The sequence below is a fragment of the Odocoileus virginianus genome, chromosome 3 (assembly GCF_023699985.2).
Source record: "Odocoileus virginianus isolate 20LAN1187 ecotype Illinois chromosome 3, Ovbor_1.2, whole genome shotgun sequence".
NCBI lineage: Eukaryota > Metazoa > Chordata > Mammalia > Artiodactyla > Cervidae > Odocoileus > Odocoileus virginianus.
Genome location: NC_069676.1, coordinates 85,215,957 through 85,241,878, shown reverse-complemented (window position 1 = coordinate 85,241,878; position 25,922 = coordinate 85,215,957). Strand labels below are relative to the sequence as shown.

The 25,922-nt window shown below is 39.9% G+C and overlaps 1 long non-coding RNA gene across 1 annotated transcript in view; it reads left to right on the top strand.

The window, feature by feature from the left end:
- The window catches only part of LOC139034465 (uncharacterized), a 51,570-nt gene extending 26,245 nt beyond the window's left edge, over positions 1-25,325 (top strand). The window contains exons 2-3 of the long non-coding RNA XR_011486998.1: positions 19,812-19,897; positions 20,607-25,325. This is a non-coding gene — a long non-coding RNA (uncharacterized lncRNA). The remainder of the gene's footprint in view (positions 1-19,811; positions 19,898-20,606) is intronic.
- Positions 25,326-25,922: the final 597 nt, after the last annotated feature.

Below are 25,922 nucleotides of genomic sequence, written 5' to 3'. Positions count from 1 at the left end.
TTTAGAATTGGAAAATATTATTCAAAATGTCATGTCCTTGAAGAATATTTTCAGCGTTCATGAGATCAATGAGTTTGGAAAATTAGGAAACAGCTACTGGGAATTTTAAATTATGGGAAGTTCTGAGCAATCTAGTCTGTTTGTAAAAGGGATGTGTAATGTAATTAAATGAATATCTTATCAAGCACCTTGGCTCTGGTCTGCTCCAGGTTATCCTGATGTCAAACAAGAATAGCCTTCCCTAGAACCTCAGCCAAACCTGGTGTAGAAGACCAGAAGTCCCTCAAATGTAGGGTGCAGGTTGGTGTACACTGGAAAGCAAATGAATACACACTGGCAAGGGCCAGGTAATTATATTCTTCACTTGGTAGAGCCAACAAAAGTCATATTTCACTTCAGAGCAATGAAAACAAAGTTCTAAGATGTTATAATCTGACCAGATTCGAGTTTCACAGGGGAAATTTACAAAGAAAAACTCATTCTTACTGTTATCATGGCACAATTTCAATATGTAATTTGATTGATTATATATAAAACATAGAATCAGTTATTTTGAATATAATATGAACCCATAGGATATCCTAGCTATTATAGACATTTACAAGTAATAAACAGGTGTATATTCAAGTATGTGAAACCACTGTGATAACAAGATAGGTAGGCTTATTCTTGTAATAATCACCTTTCTATTATTCTTATAATAATTACCATTCTATTATTAATCAACATGCCGTATCTCCTTTTTTGGATTTTTTATCCACGCGCTTATCACACTACATATTTTTTTTTCACACTACATATTTTTTTGACTGTTATACTATCTATTTCCATCCACTACAATGTGCAGACCTATGTAGGTAAGGATCTTTTCAGCTTGCTTATTACTTTATTGCCACCACTATGTTCTTTCACTACCTGGCACATGATAGATAACGGATATCTGCGGAATAATAGATGAATTAACACAAAGATTGGTGAGGAAGTTTTAATGACTAAAAACTTTCAGAATTTTATTCTCTTTGAGATTCCACAGTAACCATAAAAATCAGAAACAGAGAAGATACACAGACAAACCCAGCATAAAAATGTTGCTCACTTGTACTCAGGTTACTAAACACTGAAAGTATGTTTCAGCTATCATGTCTCAGTTTAGTACAAATAGCTAAAAAAATATTGTGCAAGCATTTTAGCTGATAAGAAAATTTTCCAGAAAGAACAAACTCAAGTCATCCCTAAAATCCCAGAGATCAAATACTTTTCAACAATGAATTAAAATAGGGTGATTTTCCTTCCTTATGTTGGAGAGCTATATTCTCATTGAGAGCTTTTTTAAAAAACAGTATTTCAAGGTGTTCTCAGGGAAATTTATTCCCACATAGATATGCTATCATGCTGTCATCTTCAACAACTTTTCCTATTATGGTATTGTGGTGTTTGAGAAGACTCTTGAGAGTCCCTTGGACAGTAACAAGATCAAACCAGTCAATCTTAAAGGAAATAAACCCTGAATATTCATTGGAAAGGCTGATGCTGAAGCTGGAACTCCAGTACTTTGGCCACCTGATGTGAAAACCAACTCATTAGAAAAGCCCTTGATGCAGGGAAAGTTTGAGGGCAAGAGGAGAAAGGGGCAACAGAAGATGAGATGGTTAAAATAGCATCACCGACTCAATGGACATGAATTTGAGCTAACTTCAGGAGATGGTGAAGAACAGGGAAGCCTGGAGTAGCACAGTTCATGAGGTCACAGTCAGACACGACTGACTGACTAAACAACAACAATGACAAGAATAACTGTTGCTATATTTTAAAGAAATGTGAAAAATCTTTCTAGATCCATTGTAGAAACAGATTAAGAGAAAACAGAACTAATTAGCAGACATAGGGATAGTGGGACGATAGCCAATCCAGATGAATATAGACTATTCAAATTTACAAGATATGTAAATTAATTAGAAAATAGCCTAATTTTTCATTTCCCTTTGATTATATAAAGCTGGTAGTCAAAAAAGCCATACTTCTATTTCTTATAGATATTTTAAAACATTATCTGTGTTTGTAGGATTGAAATTGCTGTACTGCTGATAAAAAGTGTTCATCTGATGGCCAATAATGGGTTCCTTGCTGGGCAATTACTTTGTCATCCCTAACATCTAGCATGGATATGAGACCATAATCAGTTCTCAATAAATATTTAAGGAATGAACATTGTATAACTGATTTAATAATGAAGTATCTTTGCACCTAGGTCATTAGCTTTGAATTCAGAGCTAGACCAGATACTTTGGCCCTTGAAACCTGTTTTCTGCACTCATCTCCCTTTATTCTCTGCTTGCCCTATGACAGAAGTGTAGAATCTGGAGCCAACAAAGGGAATAGAAATGTACAAAATAGCATTTTTAATACAAGAGTCTGTGTGACCTTTAAGAAGAGTCCAAGCTCCATTGGCTGAAAAGTTTTCTGTGGGCAAAGCATTTTCCCAAGGTCACGAGAGTTCAAAGAACACAGCAAACTTTGAGGAACATGCCAATGAATTTTGTAAAAGTTGTTTTCTTGTGTGTGTGAAGACACAGGGCTTGGCTGGTCATTCTGATCTCCAGATGGTCACAGGATGCAGCCAGTAATGACCATAAAACATCCTGAAACGTTATTAGTTTAATCAAGCAACATAGTGTCATTTGTTTGCTTGTAAAAGAATTTGTCAGAAACGTTGACTCTCCTCTCTATCATTCCCACCACCACCCCTGACTAAGTGACCATTGTTTTTCAGCTGGATTGCTGTAGTAACTTACTGATTGCCTCTTTAATAATGTTGCTTCGTTGAAATCTATTCACAGCCTAGCTGTAGAGATCATTTTCAAACCTAATTTTTGGATCCTGTCACTTCTAGCCTTGGAAACCTTTTTGCTTCCCATTGTAGTCAGGATAGAATGCAAGAATTTTTACCATAACCTATGAGACCCTGCTTGAGTAGGACCCTACCTTCTTCGATTGTTTCTCTTGCCACGGTCCCTTTAACTTCAGCCACACAGAACTCTTGTGGTTCTTCCTTGTCTTAAGGCTTTCCCCTGTGCTGGAATCTGCTTCTCACTCACAATTTAGTGGTGCATGTGCTATTATTATTAGTGCTATTCTTGACACCTCTTTAAGGATTAGGAGGCAGTAGTTACTTTTACTGCACCAGGTTGGCAATGCTTCATGACAGGGGTGATGCTCAAACTTGAAGATGAGTAAGGTCTCCTAGTCAGACATGTGGGACAAAAGTGTAATTTCAGCAGAGGTAACAGAATAAATAAAAATAGAGATGGCAAGGAACCATTTGACATAGAAATGGCACTGACATTTGTTAAAATAAGAAAAATGGACAGAGGATGAAATTTTGATAGCTAGGTGATTTCTCCTTTGGATGTGTTGAGCTTGATTTGTCTGGGACTACAGGATAGATAAGAAACTAAGCAACTGGCCCTAATGGTAAAGAACCTGCCTACCAGTGCAGGATGAGAGATGTGGGTTTGATCCCTGGGTCGAGAAGACTCGTTGGAGGAGGGCATGGCAACCCACTCCAGGATTCTTGCCTGGAGAATCCCATGGACAGAGGAGCCTGGCGGGCTACAGTCTATAGGGTCTCAAAGGGTCAGACACCACTGACATCACTGATGCAGCATGCTCGAAGGCAACTGGATATGTGGGGGAGAATATAGAATGGATCCATGAAAGGCAGGGAAGGGTATACAGATCTATGAGGTATCAGCACATACAATTTCCTAGGAGCATTTGTGGAGAAATATAAAAAAGAAATGCCAACATTTAAATAGCAGATACCAGTAAGGAAGAGAAAGAAGAAGCGGTCAGAGAAATTGTCTCTGGACACAAAGGAGGGAAGGGTTTCAAGAAGGAAGTGGTCCAGCTCCTACCACAGAAACATAGAAGATCATTTTATTAAGGTGAGGACTGAAAGGACCTGGGCATTTCAAGATAGGTAAGTCTTTGATGAGTTTCACCAAGGAGGTGTTAGAAACGGAGCCACAAGGAAAATAGCCAGAGATTGAGGGGGAATTGGGATATACAGGGATGGAGACAATACAGAGACAGACTCACAGACACAGAAAACAACTTAATGGTTACCAGAAGGAAAATGGGTGAGTGCAGGGGTAAATGAGGAGTTTGGGGTTAAGAGATACACTACAATAAACAAGGGCCTACTGTATACCACAGGGAACTACTATATTCAGTATCCTGTAAAAACCTGTAATGGAGAAGAATCTGAAAAAGAATACATGTTTATATGCATATATATAACTGAATTATATATATTATATATAACTGAATTATATATAATATATATAATTCAATTAAAATTATATAATGTACATAATTCAGTTATATATAACATGTATAATTCACTTTACTGAACACAAGAAACTAACACAACATTGTAAATCAACTATGAAAAGTGAAAGTGTTCATTGCTCAGTCATGTCTGACTCTTCACAACCCAATGGACTGTAGCCCACCAGGCTCCTCTGTCCGTGGAATTCTCCAGGCAAGAACACTGGAGCATGTTGCCATTCCCTTCTCCAGGGGATCTTCCTGACCTAGGGATCAAACTTGGGTCTCCTGTCTTGCAGGCAGATTCTTTACCATCTCAACCACTAGGGAAGCCAACTGTACTTCAACTTAGAAAAAGAGAAATGTAGGAAGAGACTGAAGACCATTCTTTTGCAGAGCTAGGCTGTGAAGGGTCAAGGAACAGCGTGGCCAGCTGAGAGTGGATGTAAAGTTGAAGAAAAGTATTTTAATTATGTTTTATAATACTGAGATTAACTTTGTTTTACAGGGGAAAGAAGGATAATATTACAATACAGTATTTGAGGACATAAGGGCATCCTTGGTAGCTCAGCTGGTAAAGAATCCACCTGCAATGCAAGAGACCCCAGTTCGATTCATGGCTTGGGAAGATCCCCTGGAGAAGGGATAGGCTACCCACTCCAGTATTCTGGCCTGGAGAATTCCATGGACTGTCACAAACAGTTGGACACGACTGAGCGACTTTCACCTTTGAGGAAATAACTTATGCAATAAAATATTGCAAGAGAGAGTAGGGGATGTACTTTTGAATCAAGAAGAATTACATTTTAGTGCAGGAGCAAACTCCTGAGATGAGGGGAAAAAGTGAAGAGTCACGGTCCCCTTACACATCTGTTTGCTGCCGTTCTCCTCAGTGGGGTAAGAGATGTGGCCACTGCTAAGGGGATGTGAAAGTAGCAACTCAGTCTCAGTAACTTTGCGGATACATCTGATGGTGCTAAACCATAATGGTTTTATGTTATGGCTCCAAGAGCTTGACCCACACATAAAATAACATTCAAGGCTGAGACATTGCTGCAGATATTTGCATATGGCCTCATCCAGTCTCTCTTGAACCAGAAACAGGGATGCAAGACCAGAGGAGGAGGTTCCAAGACTGAGGATGTGAAAGTAGCTGAGATGGCAGGAGAGATCCCCTCTGAATGTGAACATCAGACTGTTAACAGCAACGGATTCTTCTTTGGTGCGGGCTTGACACCACCTTCTTCTTGCCATTAGAGTGCATTTAGGAATCACTACAATTCCAGGCATTGTCTCATAGTGCTTGACTGTACTCAAATTTGAGCTTTTAAATGTTTTAAACAGTTGTTTAATTTTGAGAAAAATGACAAGTTGAGGGGTTGAGTGGGGTGATGTATGGAATTTTCTTTCATCAAAATAAATAACCATTCATTCTCATTAGGAAATAAAAAGCAAAACACTTTAATATATATATTTATCCAGGGACATCACCAACTCAATGGACATGAGTTTGAGCAAACTCTGGGAGATAGTGAAGGACAGGGAAGCCTGGCGTGACCCCCGGCAGCCCATGGGGTCACAAAGAGCTGGACACGACTTAGTGACCGAAGAACAACAAATCCTGTGTTTTCAGCATATGTTGGACAGTTACGTTTGGTTTAAGTCAATAGATTATAAATGTGAATGGTTCTTTCCTTCATGTATTTGTGAACATAGTGATCTAGTTTTTACTGGTACTAAAGTTTTCATCAGTGTAATATGATTTTCTATGCTCAAGGTTTGTTCTTTTGCCTTTTTGTTTTCTTGCCTCTAACTTTTTACCTTTGCCAGCGTTATGCTGCTGAGGCAATAGCATCTGGACACCAAGTAAGCACTGAATAAAGACCTACTGATTCACTGACCCACATCCTGTGAAGCTGCTTCATTCACAGGGTCAAATCAGGAAACTGATCACTTCATGCAAATAGATGGGAAAATAATGGAAACAGTGACAGACTCTATTTTCTTGGGCTCCAAAATCACTGCAGATAGTGACTGCAACCACAAAAATTAAAAGACACTTGCTCTTTGGAAGAAAAGTTATGACCACCTAGACAGCATAGTAAAAAGCAGAGACATTACTTTGCTCACAAAGGTCCGTACAGTCAAAGCTATGGCTTTTCCAGTAGTCATGTATGGATGTGAGAGTTGGACCATAAAGAATGCTGAACACCAAAGAATTGATGTTTTTGAACTGTGGTGTTGGAAAAGGCTCTTGAGAGTCCCTTGGACTGCAAGAAGATCAAACCAGTCCATCCTAAAGGAAATCAATCCTGAATATTCACTGAAAGGACTGATGCTGAAGCTGAAACTCCAAGACTTTGGCCACCTGAGGTGAAGAGCTGACTCGCTAGAGTCAGCTCTTGAATGATTGAAGGCAGGAGAAAGATTGAAGGCAGGAGAAGAAGAGGATGATAGAGGACAAGATGGTCGGATGGCATCACTGACTCAATGGACATGAGTTTGAGCAAGCTCTGGGAGATGGTGAAGGACAGGGAAGACTGGCGTGATGCAGTCCGTGGGGTGGCAAAGAGTCAGACACGACTGAACAACAAGAACAAGAAAAGGATATTCATTGTAGCAATGTTTGATTTCTAAAGTGTGCAAGCAACAAAATTAATATCAGCTGGAGACATTGTATTCTAAAATATGGGATGTAATATGTATTAAGGGTTACAGACCACTTTTCTGAAATACATATACATTCTTTTTTATATTCTTTTCTATTATACTTTATCATAGGATATTGAATATAGTTCCCTGTGCTATACAGTAGGACCTTATTGCTTATCCATTCTATATATGAGAGTTTGCATCTGCTAATCCAAAACCCCCAATCCACCCCTTCCTGACCTCCCCTCCACTGGCAACCACGAGTCTGTTCTCCAAGTCTGTGAGTCTGTTTCCGTTTCATAGATAAGTTCATTCATTGAACACCAATTTTAATAGTCCCTTAAGAAGCATTTCTAAGGTGTTTCTATCATAAATTGTATGCTGAGGGCTTTTCCTTCCTGTATATTTCTGGTGAAGTCATGCTGTGCATTACTCTACAGTGTTATATTTTTAGCATGATTCTTAACTTAAAATGTTATTGATTTTTCCTAGAAAGGTTTTATTACTCAGTTTAATATGTAGCTTTTAAAACTTTGTCTGCTGTGTCAGTCAAAGAAACTTTGTCTGCTCTTTGTCTGTGCAAAAGTTTTTTTTGAATCATGCATGGCTTTTTAAAACCAATATCTGGAAGGCCAGAATTTTCAACAGGAATATGCACATTCCTGTAATACAATAGTATACAAGACAGGCTAGATTCTTGCCCTGATGGAGTTTATCTTCCAGTGGGAAAGATACTTTAGAAAAACAAGTAAAATGATGAACATACAATTTTAGGTGGAGATTAGCATTATAGAGAAGAATGGAAGAGAGGATAAAGTGATAGAGCAATGTCAATTTTTCTAATCCACTAACATGGGGTATCTTTCCATCTGTGTCTTTTTCAATTTCTTTCATCAAAATCTTACAGTTTTTAGTGTACAGATCTTTTCCCTCCTTGGTTTAACTTATTCCTAATTATTTATTGGTAAATAAATTATTATTTATTCCTAATTATCTTTTGGTAAATGCTATCATAAATGGGATTGTTTTATTTCATTTTCGGATACTTGATTGCTAGCGATACATCTTTTTATAAAGACACTAATCACATTAGAATAGAGCCTCCATCCTTCTGACTTCATTTAAATTTAATTACTTTTTAGAGGTCCCATCGATAGCATAACCATCCCGTGTAAGGTTTTAGCATGTGAACTTGGAGGTGGGGCTACAAACATTCAGTCCATGACAGGAATGATATGATCCGACTTAACTTTTGAAAATATCATATGGGCTGCTGTGTGGTGAATGACTGCTCAGGGGAAAGAGTGAAAACAGAGGGCCTAATTGTACATCTAATACAGTGGTCCAGGTAAGAAATGATAAAGGCTTTGAATAGAATGGCAGTGGTAGAAACTGGGACAATATGTAGATTCAGATTATACTTTGAAAGCAAAACTGTGGAAACTTGCTAGATGTGGGTGGATAAAAGAATGACAAGAAACAAGGGAAAAAAAGACTATGGTTTGGGGCCTGAGCATGAGGGAGCATGGTGGCATTGTAATCTAAGATAAAGAGGACTAGCAGAGGAAAGGCAGAAAAAACAAGAGTTATATTTTAAACACGTTAAGATTAAGGTGCCTATTGGACAGTCATTTGGTGACTTGGAATAAACAGATAAATACTCAATTTGTGGCATGTTGGCTCATAACCAACTTTCATAAAAGCATCTATTTCAGGAAAGTTACTTATTACTTAGTTATAAGCTCTTAACATTAACTGTTGTTGAATTAAGCAGTTATAATAACATATTGAGTACCTCATAGGATTATTGGGAGAGCTGAAGAACCAGAATTTGGCATAATTAACCAAGGAAATCTCCCCCCAAAACCCCAAACCAGAACTGGCCCTGGGAAGAAAACTGCTAAATATATTTTAGGATGATAATGCCCCCAGCTGGGCTTGAGCTACCAACATTTCAGTTTCCATACTCTCTGGAGACTAACCAGCCTCCCGGTGGCCTGTTTTTATTGAACTCCTTCCAAAATGAAGTACACATTTGGGAATAAATGATTAGATGATTATTTTATGCTTGTATTTGTTTTTCCTGTCCTTTCTGCCAGAATCCCCATTCATAGATTTATTATGTGTATTCTCCACCATGAAACACCATACAACATAACTTCCAATCAAGCAATTGATGGTGAAAGGAGAAGGTGGACTGGTGTTTATGGAATTACTTTATCGTGTATTCCCATTATAAAACGGCAGCTGATCTTACAGAATTTTGAAGCAATACATGAAATACTCAGTTCTTATGCTAGCTTGGAAGTTGGGGTGCTAGTATGTTATATCTGGTATGTGTTCTGAACCAGTGAACATTTATGGCACTGATGCTTCCACAGCCAGAACACAGGGACTCTGGTAAGCAAGGGGCGAAAGTGGAAGTGACCCCTCCGACATATTCACTTAATGGCTCACTCACACAAGTTTTATATCCTATTCCAATCCCTTTAGACTCCATGGGTTTAGGAGTCTTCGTAGACTGGGGGTGGGTGATGCTGCTGCCTTGGAATCAAGTAAAGATTGACTGGTTAAATGAAATTGGAGGCTGAGAGTGCCACTTTTCTGATTCTGATTCTGAAACCACAGGATGAGTAGTTACAAAGAGGATTATAGGGTGACAGAAATGATTGATCGTAGCTGGAATGGGGAAAGAGTGCTGCTATCACACAACGGGGTCAACAGGGGTTGATGGAAACCCAGTGATCTTCCGAGGCGCCTTTTAATACTGCCGTTTGCAGCGTAGAAGTTAAAGGAAAGCCACGCCAACCCACTTGGGAAAGATAGTCACGGGGTCCCTTTCCTCAGGGATGAACGTAAAGGTAACATTTTGGCTAAGGGCAAAAGAAACATGAAATTGTTAACAGAGGAGGCAAGTCAATAACACAAATACCGGCCCCCCAGGTGGCTCACTGGTAAAGAGTCTGCCTGCCACTGCCGGGGACACAGGTTCAATCCCTGGTCTGGGAAGATCCCATGTACTGCGCAGCAGCTAAGCCCATGCACCACAACTCTGGAGCCCGGGAGCCCCAGCTACCGAAGCCCACAGGCCCTAGGGTCGGTGCTCCCCAACAAGAGCAGCCTCCCCAGTGAGAAGCCCGCAGCTGGAGAGTGGCCTACGCTTACTGCAACTAGAGAAAAAAAAAACCCATGCAGCAGCAAAGACCCAGCACAGCCTAAAGTCATAAAATTATTTTTTGAAAAAAGATTGTCATTTAAAACAACAACAACACCAATGCAGCACCAACAATGAGTTGCAGAAATAAGGATTGCATCTACCCATAGAGTCTTTCGGGTGTGTCTTTATATATTTTATCAAGTTTTCCTACATTTTCCTCCATTTCTCCAGTGATTTATGTAGTGTATTTTACTGGTAGTTAACTTAAATATTAGTAGATTATAGAATATTGAGACAAGACCATGGCACAACTCCAGAAGAACTGGACATCTTCCAGAAAGCCTGGATTTCAATCTGGATAAGACTTCAGCTCATTCCCTCTATATGGGGAAAAATAGTTACTTGGCTAGATGCAAGAGAAGTGTGTAAATTGATGTTGGGCTGCCAAAGGTTTGACTTATACAGGAAATTTGTGATTCATTTTGGCTACATAGCAACCAAGCCCCTTTGTATATTTGGGGGATTTTATATTTGGGGAATTCTCTGCTTTGGTGTAAGACTTCCTTGGTGGCTTAGACAGTAAAGCGTCTGCCTGCAATGCGGGAGACCTGGGTTCCATCCCTGGGTGGGGAAGATCCTCTGGAGAAGGAAATGGCAACCCACTCCAGTACTCTTGCCTGGAAAATCCCAGGGGAGGAGCCTGGTGGGCTACAGTCCATGGGGTCTCAGAAGAGTCAGACACGACCGAGCGACTTCACTTTCACTTTTCTGCTTTGGTGCAGTAGAGTGGGCAAAGAGTCTGTTGCTTTAGAAGCTGAAAACGCTAGATACTTAGCGTGGCTGTGTGCTCAGTTGCTAAGTCGTGTCAGACTTTTTTGTGACCCTATGGACTGTAGCCTGCCAGGTTCCTCTGTCCATGGGATTCTCCAGGCAAAAATACTGGAGTGGGTGGCCATTTCTTTCTCCAGGGGATCTTCCCAACCCAGGGATCAAACCCATGTCTCCTGTGTCTCTGGTATTGGCTGGCAGATTCTTTTTTTTTTAATTGAAGGATAATTGCTTTACAGAATTTTGTTGTTTTCTGCGGAATATCAACATAAATCAGCCACAGGTATACATATGTCCCCTCCGTCTTGAACCTCCCTCCCACCTCCCTCCTCATTCCACCCCTCTAGATTGTTACAGAGCCCCTGTTTGAGTTTCCTGAGTCATACGGCAAATTCCTGTTGGCTATCTATTTTACATATGGCAATGTAAGTTTCCTTGTTACTCTCTCTATACATCTCACCCTCTCCTCCCCTCTCCCCCACCCCCATCATGTCCCTAAGTCTGTTCTTTCCTATTGAGCCACCTGGGAAGCTCAGATGCTTGGCAGTTTCCCTTAAAGACCGAACAGTCTCATAGCTGAACTTCGCCCAAGTAAGTAGTGATGCAAGAAAGCAAGAAAAGGAGACTTTTTCCTGTGTGTTTGTGATCATGACAATGACAGCAATTATTTCCTTATAAAAACAAGACAGAGACTTAGTTTGGAGCTTTTCCTTTGGCTTCTTAACCTGAAATTGGGCTCCCTCACCCTCCCAGCATGCCTGTAAACTAGTCCTTTCAATAAATTCCTTTTCTACTTAACTCTGGCTGGAATTGTTAGAAATCAAGAATCCCAACTAATACAGCATCTGTTGAGGTGGTTTCCAACAATTTTGTCAACCTTATGAATCACTTTAAAAAAATACCTTCAAAATGATCCCTTTAAAAAAGTCTGTTTTTAAAAGAAAGAGACTTCTTAAAGTATTTTAATATTAAGCAAAACACATTTGTTAAGTCTGTGCAACTTTAGCTCAGATAAAATTATACCATTCATCAATTTAAGAATTCTAAAAATAAGATAGATGCCTTCATCACTACTTTTAGATTGAGGATCACTAGGTTGAGATAATGTGCACACTGTGCAATAAGACCTCATTAATTCAAATTACACAGGAGGAAGGACTTCCTAGGTCAATGTAAAAATACCAATTTTTAAAAGCAATGAAGGTTTATAATTTCTAAGTATTTACAGTAAATAATGACATCTAAATACCAACAAAGCATTACTAGAGATGTTAGAAAGCTACAAGAAATAACCAAAAATCTGCCAAGCTACATAATCATACAATCAAGTTTTGTAGAGTGGTACCTGTATTTTTCAGGATTCTTTCCATTTCACATAATAAAAACGCAATTCAACTGGCTAAAATCTTAAAAAGGAATGTGTTTGGCAAACAGAACTGAAAGATCCAGTTAGTCTGGCTTCAGGAATTGCTGGCTGCAGGGGCTAAAAATCATCAGGACTCAGTCTACCTCTCCCCATTGTTGGGCAACACTTTCTTTTGTATTAGTTTCATTCCTGGCCCTCTCCTATTGCTTGAAAGATGGTTGTCAGAAGTTCTGGGCCTACATCTTTTTCTCTCAGCAAAAAATAATTCTTTTTACCCAACAGTTTCTTAAAAACTCCTAGGACTATCACAGACTTACCCAGAATATGATCCATGTGCCATTCTTGGCCAAGAATCTGAAGGATGTTGAATGCCTGTATCAGGATCACATTACCATCGCTACAACCCGAGAGTGACTGCGGCTCTGTCAAACCTCAAACCTTGTAGAAGTGAAAAAGTGGTTCAACAAAGAATGCTACTACCAGAAGAAGAATGGGATGCTAGCCAGGCAGATGACCATTTCACAACCATTTCACTAGAGGACCTTGGATCCTAAGCATTACCTGGAGCTTCAGGCTTCTCTCTAACATCACTGATAGTGACTTAGCTTCCACTGGTACACTCCTCCTGTTGATACATTTTTTCTCTCATTTGGCAATCTATTTTGCTGCCAGTAAGTGATAAAGTTCTTCCTTATATTGAACTAAGGTTTGCTTCCTTGGATTTTAAAAACATCAATCTCTCTACGTTCTGCTCTTTAGAGTATAGCATTTGCCCCTTCCTACTTTAAAATGGAGAGTGAAAAAGTTGGCTTAAAGCTCAGCATTCGGAAAACTAAGATCATAGCATCTGGTCCCATCACTTCATGGGAAATAGATGGGGAAACAGTGGAAACATTGTCAGACTTTATTTTGGGGGGCTCCAAAATCACTGCAGATGGTTACTGCTGCCATGAGTTTGAAAGACACTTACTCCTTGGAAGGAAAGTTATGACCAACCTAGACAGCATATTAAAAAGCAGAGACATTACTTTGCCAACAAAGGTCCATCTAGTCAAGGGTATGGTTTTTCCAGTGGTTATGTATGGATGTGAGAGTTGGACTGTGAAGAAACCTGAGCACCGAAGAATTGATGCTTTTGAACTGTGGTGTTAGAGAAGACTCCTGAGAGTCCCTTGGACAAGGAGATCCAACAAGTCCATCCTAAAGGAGATCAGTCCTGGGTGTTCATTGGAAGGACTGATGTTGAAGCTGAAACTCCAATACCTTGGCCACCTCATGCGAAGAGCTGACTCACTGGAAAAGACCCTGATGCTAGGAGGGATTGGGGGCAGGAGGAGAAGGGGAATGACAGAGGATGAGATGGCTGGATGGCATCACCGACTCGATGGGCATGAGTTTGGGTAAACTCTGGGAGTTGGTGATGGACAGGGAGGCCTGTCATGCTGCGATTCATGGGGTCACGAAGAGTCGGACACGACTGAGCGACTGAATTCACTGACTTTGAAGTGATGTTCTTTCCAGTGAAAGATGTCAGAGATGACACAAACCGTGCTTGCCACTGAGTGTTGTTTTCCTCAGCCATTTCTCACATGACACATTTTCTATAACCTTCATTGTCTTAGGCACGTTTCCTCAAGACGTTTCCTCATTTGTCTATACTTCTTTTACTAGGGTATCACAAAAATGTGCTTCTAAAAAAAAAAATGTGCTTCTATAAAAGAATACTTGGGGGTGGATAAATAAAACAACAAGAAAACAAGTGTACACCATGAAATACAGACTGTCATTTTGTTCACTGTGGCCCATCTATCTGCAAACAGTCCAATAGGGTAAAGATACCAATCCTTGCATTTAAATGTAAAGTGGAGGCAATAGGCCACTTTAGGCTTCATCTTGAATCCAGTAACCACAGTCTGTACTGCCTATACCTTCTGTGCTAGTGTAAATCTGAACCACTATCTATTACTGGAAGTGAGAGTGAAGTTGCTCAGTCGTGTCCGACTCTTTGCAACCCCATGGACTGTAGCCCACCAAGCTTTTCTGTCCATGGGATTTCCCAGGCAAGAGTACCCTAGTGGGTTGCCATTTCCTTCTCCAGAGGATCTTCCCGACCTAGGGATTTAACCCAGGTCTCCCAAATTGCAGGCAGACGCTTTATCCTCTGAACCACCAGGGAAGCCCATCTATTACTGATGTGACTGGTTATTTCACAGGCGCACTAGGCTGTGAACTATTGAGGGACTATGGTTTATTTACTCTTGTATTCCTAGAGTTTATCTCCATTCCAGGATAGAGTGGATATTTAAATACACATTTATTGAATAAGGGGATGGGTAATTCTCATCATCTTGTTTTAAGCTTAAACACAAAACTTTGCATTTGTCCTTAAAAGTACACATATAACTGGAAGATGCATACTTTAAGACAAGTGATCTGTTTAAATCTTAAAAATAGTCCTTCATGTATTTTTCAAAATAGCCCAAATATTTCATAGACAAGGGCTTCCCTGGTGGCTCAGCTGGTAAAGAATCTGCCTGCAATGCAGGAGACCTGGGTTCAATCCCTGGATTGGGAAGATCCCCTGGGGAAAGAAATGGCCACCCCCTCCAGTTCTATGGACAGAGAAGCCTGGTAGGCTACAGACAGTGAACAATGGCCAAATAAATGAAATTTATTTAGTAAAACTTAACGAGTAGAGGATCCACGTGCCCCGGACAGAGTTTCACGGATAGTAAATATTACATAAATATTGCTGGAATCAAGACTAACTTCAAGGATATTTAATTATCACATGTATAGATTATGATGGTAAAGTAAAAATTGAAACAGTGAATTCAGTAGATTTGGTCTTAGATGTCTATCAGCTTAGTTTCAGACAGTGCAGAAGGACAGAAATGGCAAAACACTGGTTATGTAAAATGCCTAGAGAAAGTAGCAATGTAGACTTTCAGAATTGTCACTCAAAAAGATGATAGAGACCACTTACTCTAATCTACTCTTTTGCAAAGGAGAAAAACCTGATCACAAAAAGCCAAATTTCTTGTTCAAGGCCACAAGGTTAGTTGCTAACAGAAACAGATAACGCAAGTTTTAAGGTGGAAAAGTACAAGGTTTTTACTTTTGTTTAATGGGGCTTCTGTGTTAATGGAGTTAAACAGAAATATTTTAGAAATTTCTATTATTTTGTTTTTAAGGAAGGGATGTTGATCAGCTGATTGATATTTCAATACTCTTACTTTCATGTGTAGCTGTGCGAGCATTCTAAATATAAAGTGACCACACTCCAATCATGAGGTTTCCCTATAGTACTTGTAGAGGGAATGCAGATTGAGTGAGCTATATGTAAGGTGGCCAGATAATTTATCACCCAGATGGAAACATTTCTAAGAGTAAGAGAGGGTGCTATTAATAATTCTGCTTGAACAATAGGCATAAACCCAGACGGTCATGGGTAAACCAGGGTGTATTGTCACCACCGACAAATGTGTACTTGTTTCATAGTTCATTGCTTTCTGTTAGGGAGCTGTGGACAAGAATTCTGATAATGGAAGTTGGGAGTAAGGGCTTGTATTTGCTTTTTATTAAAAATATATGTAAAATAAAAAATGAGTTTCCAGATTTGGATTTAGTCCAAGCACATTACACATCTAGAGTTACACATACAGAAATTATACATTTGTAATATCATCTGAAAGTATCAAGGTTACTAAACTATAGCATGAATCAGGTCTTAAATAGGTTGGGAAAAGTACAAGTTGTTTTGAGACACCTTAACCCCTCTCTAATATCTTTACTAATCATGAAAGCAATGCAACTGTTTTTATTTTGTCTTTGACTTGGGTCACATTCCATTGCAGGATGATGTAAGTTTTAACCAAGCATGGAATAGTAATGAGCAATTTGGGAGATCCAGTTCTAAAACCTTGCCTTTGGTCACACACAGCTAGCGTTTAGAGTCTAAAAACACGGAACCTTTTGATTTGCAAGGTTAATCGTACACCTGTTTACTTTTGGCATATTTTCTGAGGTTAAACTGTAAAAGCAAATGGTTGACTTGTCCAAGAAAAAAAAATAAGCCTATGAGTCTTCTAGTATTTTTCCTAGCTCATTGAAATGTACAAGCTTGGCCTGCATATCTCTCCTCTACAAACAGCTGAGGGCTCTTGACTTTTGCTTGTAGCCAGTAGTTTCCAGCTTGGCTAAACATTAGAATTATTTGGAAGGCTTTTTAGAAATCCTGAGACAAAGGCCACACCTTAAACCAATTAAATGATCAACTCTGGTAACAGAACCCAGACATCAGTATTTTTAAAACCCTAGATAATTCCAGTGTGCAGGCAAAGTTGAGACACACTACTGCACACCCAGCTCCATCTTCAGCTCTGGAATCATTTCAGGGGTTATTAGAAGAATGCTAGTCCAGTGCTCTGAGGAGTCTGGAGAAGTCAACTCAAGTTACAGAGCTAGGACTTGTAGTAACTGATGTCCTAGAGTTGCAGGTGGAGTAAGAAAAAGAGGGATAATTAGCTTTAGACTTTGGTGGGCTTTATTTTTAAACCTGGGATTAGATACTTAAATTAGCTGTAAGGCTTTGGACATGTTAGTCTCATTGAGCCTCAGTTTCCTCGTCTGTAAAATGGACCAATAACACCTGTTGCTGACCTGCTGTGATCACTTGCCTTGCTAATAAAACCAAACTTTCTCTCTTATTTAATCTAGCTTTGGAAACTTCTATTCCTAAAATATCTAGAGTCCTGTCTTGATCATCTGATATTCTAGGATTTAGCCTCTGCCTTCTTTGTACGGGTGCTTTCTCAATGACTATCTCTTCTGGACATCAGCTTGATGTTAGGAGTTTGCTACCTGCTGACAGATTATCCTGATCTTATTTTTTCTTGCACGTGTACATTTGTGTCCTGCCCCTTCTAGATTTATTGTTTCTGGGCTCCTGTCACTCAACCACTGGCATATTCCAGAACTTCTTTCTGGATATCACTGACATCTGTTACCTCTAAGCACGCACGAATTGGGCATCAAGATCTATCAGTCTGACTAGACTTCTTCTTAGTACCTCTAATTGGGTTGTCACTCCTATATTTGCAGAGCATTTATCAAATCAAATCACTTTGGCTCTGTGCTCACAATTTACAAAATAGTGGTGGAAGATGGACAACAGAAGGTGTAGTAAGTACAGTGACAGGGACATGTGTTGGCCTTCATCACCCCTATATCCTCTTTTCTCATCAAAGCTTAACACTTTTACATTTGCTTATATCACAAAATAGGATCATTGTTTAAAAATTATTTTAATTTTTTGGGAAGGAGAATGGCCAGGAAAATGGTTACTGGCTGTGTTATGTTGGTTTCTCATGCTTTGCTCTACACAATTGGGATGATTGAAATTAACTTTGATAAGTTTTGATAATTTTTTGAAGTTCATTTCCCACTCCTTGGCATGTTCAAGCATATGCTCAGTTCTATTTCAGGATCATCTTTGTGAGATCTAAAGTGAACTCCATACTTTTCCTCGGAAACCTTTTAGTGTGCTGTGTGGATGAGGTATCCTTTGGCTCTGTAAAAACCAACCTGGCTTCATCTGTCAATTTCTATAAAGACTGTACAGGTATGTACAAACAGGTATGTGCAAACAGGTCTCAAAGAGAAAAGGAATGTGATGGCCTTTCCAGCAATCTACGTTGTGGAGCAATCAGTGAGACTGTTCCCCGGGCTACCCTCTGCCTCTTCCCTTGGCTTTGCGGATCAGCCCTGACTCCCCTCTGTGCCTTCCGAACTGTATTTCCTTGTGTTTCCTGTGGCTGCCTGCAACTTTATACCACCTCCCAGAGGAATGAAACTGACTGATTCTACCAGAAGCAACGGAGAAGGGGCATATGGCTCACAGGAGTGATGGTGAAAACCTTGATGATGACTGCAGTTTTTGTCTTAAAGCGTTTTACCAGGACTTCCCTGGTGGCACAGCCAGTAAAGAAACTGCCTGCAATGCAGGACACCTGGGTTCGATCCCCGGGTTGGAAAGATCCCCTGGAGAAGGAAACGGCAAACCCCTCCAGTACTCTTGCCTGGAGGATTCTATGGACAGAGGAGCCTGGTGGGCTACAGTCCTTGGGGTCCCAAAGAGTCAGACACGACGGAAGGACTAACACTTTCACTTTAGCCTTTTACAGAATTCAGAAGTAATTGGCTGCCCCCTGATCACTCTACTCACTACCACTCAACCAGGTTGTTTTGCAGTGATCAGGGCTGGTTGAGCAAAAATTAAAACGGAGGAAATGGTTAGGCTCAGAGAATCTGTCTCCACTACTGTGTCTAGGCTCTTCCTGATTTCCTGGGGCGCCCTCTGCTGGGCTCCAACCGGAGTTCTAACGCCTGGCAATAGCCCGTGAAATTCGTGCCTCAACCTTCACTAGAAACTTACCACTTTATGTCGTATGTCATCAGAATCTTAATATTTGTTTCCCAAGCCGACAATTAATGCAGGTAAATTAACCCATGTCAGTGAGTAATGTATTTTATTGTATAAATGGGAAAAAAACCAACACCCCTCCCAGCTCATTTAATTATACATTTTCACAGTGACCTCATGGAGATAACACTTCTACTTAGAGTCTAATTTATTGGTGATTAATGGTGGGAACGGAGGCCAGGAATATGAAGAAGGCTATATTCTGAGAAATCAAAGGGGAAACTATTTTCCAACAGGTCAGACCTTATGGCTCCTCTCAAAGACTGTGTGGGCAGCTGTGTACTCTAGCTATCTGTATGGTGGTACAGATTACCCCATGGGGGGTAATTTTCACTCTGCTAGCAGGAAAAGAATGAACAACATTGTTTACTTCTACTTTTTATGAAGAATACCTTGAACTCTTTTAGTGGGTATTATCCAAATCCTAATAATAGGCAAGTACATGGCATTGTGGGGTGGATTAGTTTGTCCATAAAGATGTGTGTAGGGCGTGCATTCATTGGCATGACCTCTTCTGCCCTGTGTTTTTTCTTGTCTACTGAGATCAGTTGGGCAATCCGTGTCTGTAAGCACATTTCCCAAGAACTGGTTAGAGCCAGTCTTCATAAGAGGAACCTATTATGAAACCAGCTCCAGAGGATATTTACTTTGTTGAAGATCAGCTGAAAGATACACTTGCTTGAAAATGAAATTGCTTTCTCCTGGGTCCCTCCTAGCCCCTTGAAAACCAGAGACCCTTAGGCCTCAGATAGAATTAGAGAAGGGAGATGACAGCTAGACCTGATCTGCTTTTTAAAACTTTCTCATTACTTAAGCTGTTCTTTTCATAGCTGTTGAATGCATGTTTCATGAAGATCAGCTAAATCCATAACATATTATGAATTTAATAATGTGCCTGAGGTTGGGAACTTGGAAAACATAGCTCACATTTTTTTGAAGGCTCACCTTTTTTCTTAAAGTTAAATATGAAATGTGTATCCTTATCTTTAACCTAGGTTCGATCCCTGGGTTGGGAAGATGCCCTGGAGAAGGGAAAGGCTACCCACTCCAGTATTCTGGCCTAGAGAATTCCATAGACTCTGTAAGTCCATGGGGTCACAAAGAGTAACCTATTCATGTTTAAGACAAAAATAAATGAAGGTTGCTTTCCAGATAAGTTATTAAATCTTTAGTTAAATGTCCCAGTAAGAAACAGCACCATTAACTTGTGGCTTCTAATCTGAAACTATGTATCCCCAGGGTTATATGTACTCAAATTTGAGAAGCACAAACTCAGAAGAATCTTGAGGGAGAGTATCTTGTCAGGGAAGAATGGGTATTAATGATCAATCTGCTGATAAGGAGGGTTAGCCTGAGTTCTGCTGTGGATGACATTCATAGGGGAACAGTGGCTTTTGATGATAAGATCTGGTGCATAGTTGTAATGAGACAGGGATGTTAAAAGTATATAGATTAGCTAGTATCTAGAAGAGACCTCTCAAAATTAGAGAGTCATAAAGATGGATGGGGAAGAGGCAGGAAAGTGATTAAACCAGTGCGCATTTCCTAGGTTCCTTATAGAATTATACTGTTTGCAGATGCATTAGGTGAACAGAATGGTAAAGAAGAAAATTCTCCATATTAATTTTTGCATGATAGCATCTGAAATATTAAAGTATTAAGTTTTAATATTTAAAGTATTAAAGGATTTTACTTTTAAAATACTATATACTTTGGTATATGGTACCAATATATTTAAAACACATATCACTAGTGTTTTAAATTTATTATGTGAAATATATTTATTCTAGAAGCTAATTTCCCTGAATATTCACTGGAAGAACTGATGCTGAAGCTGAAGCTCCAATACTTTGGCCACCTGATGTGAAGAGCCGACTCACTGGAAAGACCCTGATGCTGGGAAAGACAGAAGGCAGGAAGAGAAGGGAACAACAGAGGATTAGATGGTTGGAAGGCATCACCAACTCAATGTCCATGATTTTGAGCAAATGCTGGGAGATAGTAAAGGACAGGGAAGCTTGGAGGGCTGCAGTCCATGGGGTCGCAGAGGGTCGGACACAACTTAGAGACTGAAAAATTCAACAAAAATTTTGTCTATAGGTTATTTGAAACTCAGAGCATGCTTTCCAATACAAAGAAACTTATCAACAGTGAATTTTTCATGCCAGTTCTCAAAGTGTATTTAGCACATAGGGTATCTGGAATAGGTAAGGACCTGACTCTCTGCATTTTTTTTTAAATAAACACACTTTGATGCAAGTGATCTGAACAATCTGATACAAGTATGAGAAACACTATTATAAGAGGTTGAAAACTCCTGTGATAAGGGCAGGAGACTGCAGACACTGGCTGAAGAGCCCAGGACAAGATTGAAAAGGAGTGTAGAAATAAATTAGGTTGACTGCTTTCTCTGCTGTCACATCCAACCTGAGTAGTTACTTTGGCAATTAAGGGAAAACTGATGGAACCATGGGTAGACACTTGATCTAGGATAGGTAAACCAGACACTTGAGAGTTTGCAAATGGGGACAGGTGTAGAAGTTAATGCCTATTGGTTACTTGAAATGAAGAGATTTCCAGGGGCTACAGGCGGTCAGTCATGTCAAGGGAATAGACCAGCAGTGAGCCAGCATACATAGAAGAATGAGAAACATACAGAGAGAAAGAGAAGAGATGAAGAACCATACATTATGCTGGGGAAGGAGAGGAGAAAAAGTAGACGAGATAGAGAGAAAGAGTAAAACAATAAAAACAGAGGGAGAGTTTTCCCTGGAGCCTGTCAATTAGTTGTGGTTAATTAGATGCCAGTCCCTCCAGTGGTCTATGCTTTCTGTCCTTCCAATCAATTCCTCTTTTTCACTTAAGCCAATTTAAATGTACTCCTGATGACAGGACAATGAAGAATTTGAGAGAAGAGAAGCTACAATGAGATGTATCTTTTTCTCTCTGCTGCCTCCTCTATCCCATCTTCTTTTCTCCTTTCCTCTTTCTCCAACTCCTGATGTTTCTGAGGCTCTTTCTTTTCTACTAATAACATCCTTCTCTTCTCCCTTTCAAAGAGGAAGAGGACCTTCTTTCCTTTGACCACTTCTGTTCTCCAAGTCTTGACCATTTCTGCCCTGAGTAGAAACAGCCAGCCAGGATGCAAAGGAAAAGAACAGAGGGACATTCCTAGGACCACTTGGGCACAAATAAGAATGTAACTACTTATTCTAAAATATAACATGTGGATTATATTTATTTAAAATAACCCCTTTGTTAAGTATGCTGAACTTAAGAAGCAGCTTTAGGCTGGCTTTACAGTATTTACATGCAGCAGATAGAAATGCTTATTACTGTCTTTGGAGAAGGCAATGGCACCCCACTCCAGTACTCTCGCCTGGAAAATCCCATGGACAGAGGAGCCTGGTAGGCTGTGGTCCATGGGGTTTCGAAGAGTTGGACATGACTGAGCGACTTCACTTTCACTTTTCACTTTCATGCATTGGAGAAGGAAATGGCAACCCACTCCAGTGTTCTTGCCTGGAGAATCCCAGGGACGGGGGAGCCTGGTGGGCTGCCGTCTATGGGGTCGCACAGAGTCTGACACAACTGAAGTGACTTGGCAGCAACAGCATTACTGTCTTTGAAATTTAAAATTTTGTGATGTTTTACTTGATGAAATACTTCTATGGCTCAGTCAGCTTCAGCCACACTCACTGGCCTTTAAAAATTAGACAATCTTCACTGAACTGAGAGAAAAAGAATTGCAGATGAGGAATAAAGGTTTAGATTTGTTATTAACTTGAAATATAATAGGTCATACATAAGATTTATGATTTTACATCCTAAAAAATCCTCACTATGCTGCGAGGGAGGGCTGAGCTAAAAATGCTCCAATTTTGGCTTGGGTTATTTTTGTGAACCTTTAGGCTGAGTTGTAAACTCACCTGATCAAGGCAGACAACATATTTGCCTTAAAAGGGCCTTTGGCAGGTCTCCCTCCCTGCTTTTGTGTGAGAAGGGGAGAAACATAGTTTAATGTGAGCTGACAAAGAAGACAACTTTGATTCTATCTCAGTTCTGCTGCTCACTGGTTAGAGGAGCCAAAATAAGTCACAGCTTCTCTGGGTCTCAGTTTTCTCATTTTATAAAGTGTGAAATCCTTTCTGCAAACAAGGCCACAATAGGTACTTTATGAAGATGATGAAAGTAGACTGCCCCAGGCCCAGTTGGGATGGGGTTGGGTTGACAAGGCTAGAATCACTTCCTCCTGACTCCATACCTAATGCCCCAGCAGTCTACCCATACGCCACCCCCAGCTGCCTCCACCGCTTGGAACACCGTTGAACTTTGAGGGTTTTGCTGAGAATCCCTGTAAATTCCCCAGACTTGATAATCTCACAATTGCTTCAAGTTCATTAATTCTACAATTCTATAAGGTCTTTAAGAAAAACTCTACTGAAGAAGAGGAAAATATGTCTTTTGCTCCACTTCGTGTTTGCCTAGAGAATGTAGGAAATCAGACTTTTATTGAAGCTGCCATTCTAATTGGTAGACATCACTTCGTATATGTGTTTGTTGAAAAGATCCCTCATGTACTTGCATTTAGATAGAACTTTAGGGGAGCAGAACGTATTCATAAAAAAACAGTTGACATTGACTTTCCAGTCAAAGCAAAGTACCCTACCTTGGTTTACAATATGTCTCTTCTAAGAGCTCTGTTGGGAAGGTTAAAAAAAAAAAAAAAAAAACTTCTGTTTTGGCCATAGAATTATTTTATTTATACTTTTAAGATCCATGAATATTAAAATAATACAAATTTTCTGTGATAATTCAAAATTATAAAATTTGAATAAGGGCTAAACTCATATTTTCCTACACTGACTAGACCTTTTCTTATGAAATAGTTGAATTAATACTAGCTACTCATCCATCATCAGAAATGATTCATGGTACTACAGTAAAAAAAAAGCATGTTTTATATCAGTTCTTCAGTCTGTTTTACATCTCTTTGACCAGTCTGAAATTTGTATCAGGCTTGCAATGGACATTTAGAGGTTTGCTTAGTTCTGTTTCAAAGGAAGAATGTGATTTGGGAAGATTAATTCTTAATGTTGTTGCTGTAATTCTTAATATTGTTGCTAATTCTTAATATTGCTGCAGTGCATGTGGTGTCAGGTTTGCTTCCTACCCCATCATCCCTCGTCAGCTAGTAAGGTCTTTGGGAATCTAAGTTTGCTCTTTAACAGAAACGAGTCTAATTCAGATTAGGAGATTCTTTTTAAGTGTTATGTCAAGGTAAAGATAAAATAGGAGGCTAACCCATCTGAACTTCACAAATACTACTGGTAATGGTTGGACTATGTCCTTCAAAAATTCATAGGCTGAAGTCCTAACCCTTAGTATTTCAGAGTGTGACTTTATTGGGAAAGAGGTCATTGTTTGCAGATGTAATTAGTTAAGATGAGGTGATATTGCAGTAGGGTGGGTTCTAATCCAGTATGACTGGTGTCCCTACTAAAGGGGGGAATCTAGCCAAAGGCACACAGGGAGAATGTGTATGCAGGCAGAGATCAGGGAGATGTAGCAGAGGCCAAAGAATGCCCAAGATTGCCAGCAGAACTAGAGAAGAGGAATGGAAGAGATGCTCTCCCAGCCATCAGAAGGAACTGTAATCAGACTATTGTCCCAGAATCAGACTCCTGACCCTCCTGAATAAAGACCAACTACTCTTAAATTAGTTTCAAAAGGAAGCTGCAAAGAGAGAAAATAAGAACTGGTTAGAACCAACTAGGCCCAAGATGGAGGAAGATTTGACTTCCAGAAGAACTTGAGCCTCATTGCGTGCTCATTGTATTACCTTAGCACGCTGAATGACACACCCACCAATGCCAGGACAGTTGATGGTTGCCATGACAACAACCAGAAGCGCTCAGACAAGGACTGAAAAGGAGAGCTGCATGCGTCCCAGGTCCACACACACTGTTGTCATGAATATTCCTCCTCCCTTTTCCAGTTCTCTCTTTCACTTCAACCCTCCTATGTATTTGGTGTCTCCACCTGAGCTGGGTTGAGAAATTGGTTTGCAGTGAGCTGGGATCCCGATTCCTGGTTACTGAATAAAGCTGTGCCCTCCTAGTCTTGGCAGCAGTTTCCTTATTTGCGAATCTGGTTGAAAAAGAGAAACTCCCTGGCCAAGAAAGGGTATTTTGGCCCAGTCTAGGACCACTTGACCACTTTGGTAACAGAACCAATACTGCCAACATCTGAATCTCACACTTCACACTCCAGAACTGAGATAATGTTTTAGTTTGCTTGTTTAAGCCACTAAGTGTGTGGTATTTTGTCATGGCAGTGCCAGCAGATGAATACAGCTACCATCACGGTTCATTTTCTAGAGGGGTATTTCTTAAATGTTATTTGAGTAACATTTTCATGACTCTTGTTATAGTGGTACACATAACCTGTATACTTATTTATTTTAAATTTTTCTTAAAAAAACATAGCTAATTGAATAAAAGAAGACTTTTTAGTGGATTTGTGGTCTAAGCAGTCTTTATTATTGAGGTATTGAGTTAAAATATAGATTTCACAGGAAAGCAAGAGAAATTTCCAGAGTTCAAAAAGAGCCTGTGAATCCATTCACTGTTCTCTACTTCCCCTGCATGCCTCTTTCAAGCCACCAACCACCTTTCACTCTGGACCACTGTGAAAGGGCCCATCAACAACTCTTGTTTCCTCCAAACCACTCTCCTTGTTGCAGTCAGAATGAGCTAAAATTTTATAATTTAATTTTCAAAATACAAACGCAACCAATTCACTTCTGTTTAAATCTTTCCCATGATCTGCCAGAGCTATTAGAATAAAGACCAAACTCTTCTTATAGATGTTGCTTACCCCTCTAGCATAGCAGATTCCAGTTATACTGGTTTTCTCTGGGTCTCCGAGCAAAAGATTTTTCTGCTTGAAACATACCCCACTCTGCACTCTCCTGCCTCACCTTTATTGGTTAATTCCAGCTCATGCCTCAGAGTTCTGCTCAATGGACCTTCATTTAAAGCCTTTCTCTGATCCTCCCAAACCAAGAGAGTCTCTGTGATTTTATTCTACGAATTTTCCGTACT